At 39.1% G+C, this 9214-nt stretch overlaps 1 long non-coding RNA gene across 1 annotated transcript; it reads right to left on the bottom strand.

The window, feature by feature from the left end:
- Positions 1-481: 481 nt before the first annotated feature.
- Positions 482-2891, bottom strand: LOC127563261 (uncharacterized). The gene is made up of 2 exons (XR_007953940.1): positions 2787-2891; positions 482-706 (listed from the first exon to the last, which is right to left on the bottom strand). It is a non-coding gene; the product is annotated as an uncharacterized LOC127563261 (long non-coding RNA).
- Between the last annotated feature and the right edge of the window lie 6323 nt (positions 2892-9214).

The following is a 9214-nucleotide window of genomic DNA, read 5'->3' as shown; positions in this document are numbered from 1 at the left end:
CCCCAAGTCTAAAGAATTAAGTGTGAGGGCAATATATAGTTGTGACTTCATTGCCAGATCTGTGCCCTCCCCTGGTGCAAATTGAAACCCCCCTCACTTGGTAACTTCTCCTCCAAGGGCTTCTAGGAACCCCCTAGAGAAGGTCTATCCAATGTGCTGGGCGACTTCCACTAGAGCTTTTGACATTTCTCAGGTCCCAGTCCATCTGTCATTCCTCTTTCCTAGAACGTAGCTAACTCAGCGCCTGTTCAGATCCCCTCGGGATGTCTTTGCTTCTCATTCATCCTTCAGAAGAACAAAGAACTGGCCTCTGAACTGGAGGCCTGGATCCCTTTGGGGTGGGACCATATAGTCTCAACTCTCCCAAAGTTTCTAGATCCAAAAGTCCATCTTTCTCATCCCACAATTCCCTAGGACTGGAAATCACAACACACAGTCTGAGGATTCAAAACCGAGGGTCCCCAAAGAGCAATAGAGATGCTTTTGCTCAGTTTTCTTTATTGTAAAGTAATTATAGCACCTTCTCCCAGAATGGTTGGGAGGATCAAATGAGAAATATTTGTAAAGGGCTTGGCACACAGTAGGGGCTTAATAAATGTTATTTCCTTCTTCTCTGCCGTCCATCCTCTGCCACAGTGAGAGTCCTAAAGCATTTCTTCTTCACTGGCTTCTCTCCTCTGCTCAGTATGTTCCAGTAGCTCCCTCCCTAGAGATTATAAAGATTCATTGAAGTTTATTGACTATAAGGATACTTATAAAGAGAGTCAGATTTGTATTTAAGGAAAATCACAATGGTATCTGGGCAGGGACGCTCATTAGGCAACTAATGAAACACTCTGGGTGGGAGGTGGTGAAGACCTCAATCGAGGATTTGTGAGTAGAGAGAAGAGCTCATATTCAAGAGATTTGCGAGAGGAGAAATAATGAGATTTGTGCTGCATATGTGGCACAAAGAAGAGTGATAAATGAAGAATAATACGCAGGTGACATAAGACAGAAAAATGGGGCACTTTTGATAGAGGCAAATTGGATCAAGAAGAAAGTTGGAGGGCAAAGCTATTTTGAGCATTAGAATATAAGCATCTTGAACTCAGGGACTGTTTTTTCCCTTTTTAAAATTTTTATATCCCCAGGGTCTAACAAAATGCTTAATAAATGTTTGTTGAATTAAATTAAATTAAAGTGAATTAAATGTTGTTTATTTACTTATCTGTGTTTTTGTCTTATTCCTTTTATAAGACTTCATTCTTCTCCTCAAAGGAAGTAGGGATATTTAGCCTAGAGAAGAAGAGACTCAAGTTCACTCTCCCCCTTCTCAGAGACCCTGGAGGAAAGGGTGGACAACCATTTGTCAGGGATGTCTGAGACAATTCCTTGGAGGTAGGGGTTAAAAGAGACAGCCACTGAGGTCTCTCCTAACTCACAGACTCTGAGGTTTTGAGATTTCTGTGAGCTCTGTGAGGGCAGAATAAATTTTAACGCACCCCCAGGCCCTGGCACAGTGCTCTCTGCTGTGTGGACTCTTTGATCCAGCAATGTCTCTACTAGGTCTTTATCCCAGCAATTCTTTTTATAATGGCAAGGAAATGGAAACTGAGTGGATGCCCATCAGTGGGAGAATGGCTGACTAAATTATGGTAGATGAATGTCATGGAATATTATTGCTCTGTAAGAAATGAGCAGCAGGATGATTTCAGAAAGGCCTGGAAAGATTTACATGGACTGAAGTTGAGTGAAGTGAGCAGAACCAAGAGAACATTGTTATTATAACAACAAGATCATATTATGATCTACAATGAGGTGATCCAATAAACTTGTGATAAAAAGTATCATCCGCATCCATAAAGAGAACAATGGAGACTGAATGTGGAACAAAGCATAGTATTTTCACCTTTTGTTGCTGTTTGTTTGCTTTTTTTCCTCTTTCTCTTGTTATTTTTTCCCCTTTTGATCTGATTTGCAATATGACAAATAGGGAAATGTATTTAGAAGAAAAAAATGAATGTTAAAAATCATATAATTGGAAAAATAATATAATATTAAAATAATTTTTTAAAAGTTAGCTGGGATCTTTGAGATCTAGTCCACGTGATCTGATCCAACCCTTGTGTCAACCCTATAATGGAGATAGGTACATACATCATCCCATTTTACAAATAGTGAATCTGAGATTTAGAGAGGTGCTAAGTGACATTATAAGCTTGTCAGTAGCAGAGTCAAGATTTGAACTCGGGTCTTCTGACTCCAAGTCAATGGTTTTTACAGCACGTCTCCCTGCTTTGCTTAATATGTGTATATACAAGTTTTCTTTAAGGGGTGAGAAGAAAAAAAATCTGTTTTCCTTTGGACGGCCAAGTTGTCTTTCCTTCGCACCTACTATGCCAAGGGTGCCTCATAAACTTCAAATAATAATAATGGTGCTATCCCAGAGGGGAGAAGTTAGTCATAAAAAGCCATTTTATGGAAGCTTCTCTGTAGAGGCTGGTAGGTGGCTGGAAGTGGTCAGAACATCCATAAATATCAGATTCCAGAGGAAAACACTTGGGTGGTGGGGAAAGGCGCCCAGCCATTGATGGCCACCCATGGTGGCCCTTCTCCTACCCAATGGTAAATCTCTCTGGTAGACTTGAATTATTATTCGAATTATTTTTAAATCAATCATTTGAATTATGATATCTGAATTATTTCAGACCCGAAAGAAATGTTCCATGTAATGGCCAAGCAGAACAGCCCCTTAAGAGAGGATGCTGCCATGTGGCAGTGAAGTATAATGGAGAGAGGCAAACCTCGGAGTCAGCATCAGGGAGAATCATGGGATCGTCAGATAATCACAGAGATTAACTAGATGAACCTTTCCCTCCTCCCCCATTTTACTGAGGAAGGAATTAGAATCCAAAGTCAAACAGGAAGTAGTTGGCAAACCTAGAACATAAAACAAAAACAACTCATGGCATCAGAACATAGAATGTCAACATAGAGTGCAGGGGACTACAACATAGAACGTTAAGGAATTAAATATTACGCTTTAGGATCATGAATGTTAAAATGTGTAACCTAGAATGTTATGATGCATTGTTATGATATAGAAATAAATATTTTTAACAAAGAATATTAAGATATAGCACCGTGAATATTAAGGTATAGAACCCTAAAATGACATAGAACTTAAACTATTTGAAAACAGAACATTAATAGAACCTAGAATGTTAAGATATAAGTCTAGAATATTAAAATGTAGAACCCTAGAAGGTTAGAATGAACCATACTGTGATGTAGATTTATGTTTAAACGAGAAATGTTAAGAAGGGACAGAGACTATTCAAATGCAAAGTTTCTGAGTCACAAGGCCTCTGATCTCTTCTTTTGACAGATGAGGAAATCTTGAAGCTCCAGAGCACCTGAATGATTCATCCAGATCACATAGTTCATTACTGACTCTGTGCTCTCCATTGCTTTCCCTAGGCAAGCAACAGTTGATATTTTAGCTCAAATAAAGAAACGTATGTAAAACTTTTTGTGAACCTTAGGGAGCTATGTAACCATCGGCTAGTATTATTATTATTTTTAATAATTACCATTGTACGTACTTATTACCTTAATATTTCACAACCTAAATTTTCTCTAAGAAAAGAAAATGGAAATTTCTTTGCTTTTTTCCATTTAAAAATAAATAAACTTGGTGAAAACATTTTCAGAAATATCCCCAGGATTTCCGATGGCATCTATCAGGTGAAATGTCACCAATGAGAATATATTTTTACATGCCCTTTATGACCTTCTGCTTACTCACTTTGTGACCCAGGGCAAGTGATTTCATTTTTCTGGACTTCACTTGGGCTAAATAACCTCCCAATTCTCTCCTAACTTTAACTATATGAAAGTAGATAATAAGAGAATCCATAGTGTATTACACTGAATCTCTACACGTCCGACTTGATGTCAGGAAGATTTGTTTCAGATTTGGCCCCTGCTTTTTGCTAAGCAGCACCTGGATATCCTTTTATACCTCTATGAGTCTCAGTTTCTTCATATGGAAATAAGAATAAAAATCTCTGTAAGTATACACTCCACCAGATTGCTGTAGGACTCAAGATGAGCAAAATTATTTAAGATGCTTTGAAAATATTAAAGTTTTATATAAAAGTGACTACTTTTTCTGATATTTACAATATTGAAGTGATTCCTAGAGCACTGAGAAGTGTAGCAATACACAGTCTATATGTGTGAGAAGCAGGATTTAAAAGCTGGATCAGTTTTCTATTCATAATAGCACATAGAATAAAGTAACTGATACATGAAAAAAAAAAAGTGGCTATTCTTAAAAGTGAGATTTGATTATTTGAATAGTATACAGGTATACAGGTAAAGGCTTGTCCCTTTCAGATTTCAGCAAACTTGCTGGTGCTGAGGGATAAGTTACAGAGACAATGACACAGAAAGACAAATATGCTTGGAACCCATTGGCAACCTTTTTTTCAGATTTGAGTGAATTGTGTTCATATTATAAAAGATATTATGGAAGGGGGTGGATTGTTTCTGTTTCCTTTATCCAGAACGGATAGGTTTACTGGAGACTTTTGGAATTGTTTTTAACCAAGTAATCCTGAACCTCAGAATTATTTGGGGATTATTGAGCAAATGGCCATTGTCTGAATATGTTCCAGTGTTCTGGGATAAAGATTTGGCAAATATATTGAATGATTACCATAAGTTAGGATGAGGTCTTTCACTAAAAACAACTGAATTAGAAACAGTTATTAAAAGGAAAGACTAAACCTCCTTTAGAAATAGTTATTAAATATATTGGATTTCACACATATTCCTATCATGTTTAACATTTATCGGACTACTTGCCATCTAGGGGAGGGAGTGGAAGAAGGGAGGGAAAATTGGTACACAAGGTTTTGCAAGGGCTAATGTTAAAGAATTGGCCATGCATGTGTTTTGAAAAAATAAAAAGCTTTAATTAAAAAAAAGAAGAAGAAGAAGAAGAAGAAAAATGCACCATTTTAAGAAAGAAAGGAAGGAAGGAAGAAAGGAAGGAAGGAAGGAAGGAAGGAAGGAAAGAAAGAAAGAAAGAAAGAAAGAAAGAAAGAAAGAAAGAAAGAAAGAAAGAAAGAAAGAAAGAAAGAAAGAGAAAGAAAGGGAGGGAGGGAGGAAGGAAGGAAGAAAGGAAGGAAGGAAAGAAGGAAGGAAGGAAGGAAGGAAGGAAGGAAGGAGGAAGGAAGGAAAAAAGAAAGAAAGAAAGAAAGAAAGAAAGAAAGAAAGAAAGAAAGAAAGAAAGAAAGAAAGAAAGAGAAAGAAAGGGAGGGAGGAAGGAAGGAAGGAAGGAAGAGAAGAAAAGAAAGAAAGAAAGAAAAGGAAGGAAGGAAGGAAGAAAGAAAGAAAGAGAAGAAAAAAAGAAAAAAAGAAGAAGAAGTGGGGAGGGAGGGAGGAAGGAAGGAAGGAAGAAGAAAAGAATTATTAAAAGGAAAGACTAAGCCTCCATTTGCCTTTCTCCTTCCTAGGAAGTGGCAAACCACAGAGTTGAAGCCCTGAGAGAGCATTATCAGAGACTTCTCCCAGTCCTAGGCTAAGGGTCTCGGCTCTCTGAAATGGCTCAGCAATAAATAGCCGGCTTGAGTTTGGAACCTGAATTGGAGGCGGTAGATATTCCAGAAGGAAGCAACATCAAGGAATCCAGCAAGTGACCTGGAAGCAGCGAGCCCAGCGGAGCAATGCATCTGGGAGAAACTCTCCCTCCAAGGAGTCGGCCATTGACTTTAAGCTTGAGCCCACTCTCCCCATAAATACCCCACATATTTCTGGGAGATTGCCTCCCACCCTGGGAGGGCAGAGGAGGTTACAAGTATTGCTCTTGTTTTGTATTTGAATAAATGCCTTTGCTAAAAGTGCATTGACTCTTGAGGCCGGTTATTAATGGGGAGCACACTGGCGGGGGCTTGTGAGCTACAGCTGCGAGATGCTCTGAGAACAGCCATCCCTCTGGGAACCCTCCAGAACTTAGGGGACGTCTGCATCCCACCGTGGAGCCAAACAACCCCCCAGGTCCCAACTTTGGGGCTGGCTCGGGCCAGCGAGCTGCAGCTGTCTCTCCCTGGTGGCTTGTCTCTGGAGGGCATTGTGGGACTGGTTTTCAAGTAGTTGTGGATGTTTTTAAGCATTCACCAGAGGAAAATCGCCTCCCAGCAGCGGGCACAGAAAAATATAGGAAAGCCCCGGAAATTTGGTGTATTTTCTCTGGCAAGCGCCCCAGAGCATCCTTTCATTGCTCAGCACTTCCCTCCCCCCTCTCCCCAGAGAGCAGGGTGTTTTCCAAATTGCAGGGTACGGCTGCTGTCGGCTCTCTGGAGATGTTAGCTCTTTGGTAAAACCAGACCAGGCCCTCATTAGAAAGCCTCAAACCAGGCTGGGCACAGGCTCCCTTCCAACCCCGGCCCAACGAGCCTAGCCTTTGACTCGGGTCTGAACTTTTCACCCCCAATCAATTCAGAGCTAGACTATTTAAAAAAATGATCTTACTTCATCTGACCTTGACAATTAAGCATAAAGAGCCGTCTCTCTTGCTAGAACAATCTGTCATTTTTAAACTGCTTGATTCTTGACAAAATGATCTAAAAATTATATCAGGGACTTAGGGCTAGAAGAGACCCAGGGTCATCAAATATTAGAGCTGAGAAATACAGAGAGCATCAGCATTGGGTTGGATCATAAAACATGGAATATTGGAGCAGGAGGGATCTTGTAACAATAATTTTCATTTTAATGGCACTTTAATGTTGGCAAAGCACTTTTCTCAGGTCCCTTATTTCAACATGGAGAGATAGACACTATCACTATTCCCATTTTACTGATATGAAAACTGAGACGAAGAGAAGTCACCTCGGCTCATACCACGTTTTGTGACAGAGCTAGGCCTAGAACCCAGATCTCTTGGCTCCTAAGATTACTAAGGTTCTTTCCATCTCCAGATGTCTTAGAAAACAATTTTACGGTATTTTTGGTGTCTTCTGATTTAAGCATATTCAGTCATCCAAGCGGGTTTTTGTTACAATAATATTATTAGGCATTCAATCAATCCATATTTATTAAACCCCTAAAATGGGCCAAAGACTGTGCAAAGGAAGCATTCAGGGAAGAAACTAATTTTTTTAAACAAGCACTTTCTAAAACATTAGAATTTAAGAGGATTCTGGGAAGATGGCAGAGTACATTGGTAAATTTCAAGCTCTCCCCATTTCCCCACAAATAGAACAAATTTGCGCCTCAGGGAGAACATAGACTGGTGAAAAATCAAGACTTGGGGCAGAACAGGGGGCCTCTTATAGAACTAGAAGATCTGAAGAAAGACCCCAGGCTGGGGATTTACCTGTCTGAAGAGCACACACCTGTGGGCTAGCTCTAGAGAAAATTCAGGTGGGGAGCCCTGCCCCTCCCTCCCCCCGGGGTGCCTGGACCCTCAGCTGGAACCACAGACTTTCACCTCCAGGACTGTTTTGGAATCTGGGTTTGAGTCCGGGAGGAATGAGTGACCCTGGGCTGATTGGGAACCCCAGCCCGCCTGTGCTGCTGAGACATGGCTCTGGGAGAGGAGGAACCCTTGGCTGTGGGTGCTTGCAAGGTGCTCTTGATTTGGGTTCCTGGTCAGAGTGAGAGTGGACAGGAAGCTTGAGGCACCATCCCCCCCCCCCCCCATCCCACAATTAAAAGTACTTACATTAATACCTTTTGTTTTAAAAAAATGAACAACAAAAAAGGAAGAATCCCACCATTGAAATCTATTATGGGAACAAGGAAGAACAGGGTTCATCTTCAGTGTCAAATATTGAAGTAAAAAAAAGCTTCTACCCCAAAGAATAACATGAGATGGCTCCTGCCTGAAGAGAATTTATAGAAGAACTTTAAAAAGAATCAAAAAATCAAATGAGAGATATTGAGGAAAAACTTCTAAAAAATCTTAAAAACCATTCAAGAAAAACAAGATTATGAAAAAAAAAGTTAATCAACTGAAAAGAAAGTACAGAGTCTCAAAGATGAAAATAATTCTTTGAAAAGTAGAATTGAGCCAGGGGAAGTTAGTGAAGCTATGAGAGACCAAGAAATAACAAAACAGGTTACAAAGAATGAGAAAATAGAACAGAATGTGAAACATCTCATAAGAAAAATGACAGATCGGAGAATAGATCAAGAAGAGAAAATATAAGAATAATTGGACTGCCAGAAAGTTGTGACCAAAAGGAGAACCTTGACACAATAATGCAGGAAATAATCCAAGAAAATTATTTTAAAGTGATAGAACATGATGGAAAAATAGAAATAGAAAAAATCCACCAGTCACCACCTCAAAGAGACCCTTTGTGGAAACCACACAGGAATATTGTCACCACATTTCAAAACCTCCGAATCAAAGAGAAAATTTCGCAAGAAACAAACAAACCAAAAAAAAAAAACAACTCAAATATGCTGGAGTTTCAAGTACTGGAGTACAAGACTTGTACAGGACTTATCATACAATAAAAGACTGCAGGTCCAGAATCATATTACCAACAATCAAAAGAACTAGGCCTGCAGCCAAAAGTATATCCAGGAAAATTGTCTATAATTTTGAATGAGAAAAAATGGGCCTTCAATGAAATTATAGATTTTCAGAACTTTCTATCAACCAAATCTGAGCTTAATAGAAAATTTAACATGTAAGAACCAATATGAAAGATCAGTTTTAAGGAACTTAACATAGAAAAACTGTTTAAACAGAAAATTGTTTATGTTTTTTTTTTAAAAACATGGGAAATGCAGGAGATGGTTTAGAAGCAAAAGCAACAAACCCAAAAAATAATAACAAAGACAATAAGAAAATTATTGTCATTTCCATAGCAGTTTCAATATGGACTCTAACCATAACCTATGGCATGAAAAACCATTGTTGTACTTCAACTACAGAAACTAATGACCAATCTACGTAAAACCCACCCGCTTATAAAAATCATCAACCACTTATTCATTGACCTCCCTGCACCCTCCAACATCTCTGCTATATATTTAAGATTCACATCAGCAATAGGGTAACTCAAAAGAAAGATCGGCAGAATTAAGGTAAAAATAGTAATCAGATTATACAAAGGAGGTGCAGAGGAACAATAGTTCAGAGGCATTAGAGGGGGAAGGAGGGCTTCTGAAAACCTGTTCACATTAAGAATGGATTCATTAGGCAACA

The sequence above is a fragment of the Antechinus flavipes genome, chromosome 4 (genome assembly GCF_016432865.1).
Source record: "Antechinus flavipes isolate AdamAnt ecotype Samford, QLD, Australia chromosome 4, AdamAnt_v2, whole genome shotgun sequence".
NCBI lineage: Eukaryota > Metazoa > Chordata > Mammalia > Dasyuromorphia > Dasyuridae > Antechinus > Antechinus flavipes.
Note: the sequence above shows the minus strand (reverse complement) of the source record. Positions and strands in the feature narration are given on the sequence as shown.